This window comes from Atta colombica, unplaced genomic scaffold, assembly GCF_001594045.1.
Source record: "Atta colombica isolate Treedump-2 unplaced genomic scaffold, Acol1.0 scaffold9, whole genome shotgun sequence".
Taxonomy (NCBI): domain Eukaryota; kingdom Metazoa; phylum Arthropoda; class Insecta; order Hymenoptera; family Formicidae; genus Atta; species Atta colombica.
The window spans coordinates 507620-508735 of NW_017259583.1; positions in this window are offsets into that span (position 1 = coordinate 507620).

The following is a 1116-nucleotide window of genomic DNA, read 5'->3' on the forward strand; positions in this document are numbered from 1 at the left end:
ATAACTGACGTTGTCATAATACCAATTGTCATTTTGACCAAGCTGTAATGTAAATAAACTTTCATTTCATCTGTGATTGTGTATATTTATTATGCAGAGTTAGGGTCATGGTACATAAAAAAATTTAAGTAATGAAAATAAACGTAAGACGCAATAAGCGAATTGACCAATCACAATAAAGACTATAAAGTCATAATAAAAATAAAATCCAATATGTTGATTTTCTTATTATAATACTTCCCATATGGCACCGATTGTTGCAAAAAACTTTCAGTAAGATTTAAAAATCATTTTGACTTTTCACATTTCATATGCAACAATTCTGAAAAAATTTTGAAATATGTCATATGAAATGTTGCAACAGAAATATTTTTGAAATTGTGTTCACATGAAAATAATTTTACAAAACTTTCAATCGAATTACATTTCATATGAAAGAAGTTGCAAACCTTGCAATTGAGCTGTGTCTGAAATTTTTCACATGTAATAAATTTTAAATTGAATTAATTTCTGAAATATTTTATCACATGAAATCGTTTTGCAAACTTTTCAATTAAGTTGTTTCTGAAATCTTTCACATACAATAAATTACATCTCCACCAACAGAGGGTTCCGGCGGAGAGCATTTATTCGTAAACAAGAATCACCTGGGCGAAAATATTAGGAGCGTATTTCATCTGTAAAGTAATTAATTTCTCAGCCATCGCCCATTCCTATTCACAAATTCAAGACGAAAACTTCATATGATCATGTGTTTAAAATTGCTTAATTTCAAAGATATTATCAAAATTGAAAAACTTCTTTTTAAATTTCGATAATCACTCGAATTATTTTGATAATTAAAATTTTGTACGTATAAAGTTTCATTAAGATAACTTGAATGATTTTTTATATTAAAAAAAAACGAAAATTGTAACATCCAGTAACTTTTTCAAACTAAGCTGTTTTGAATAAAGTTATATGAAGTTTTTATTTTAAATTTTCTATGACGAATCATCATTTCTTAAAACTTTTTACTTAGTATTACTTAGAATACATCTTCTGTGTGCGTGCGTGCGTGCGTGCGTGCGTGCGTGCGTGCGTGCGTGCGTGCGTGCGTGCGTGCGTGCGTGCGTG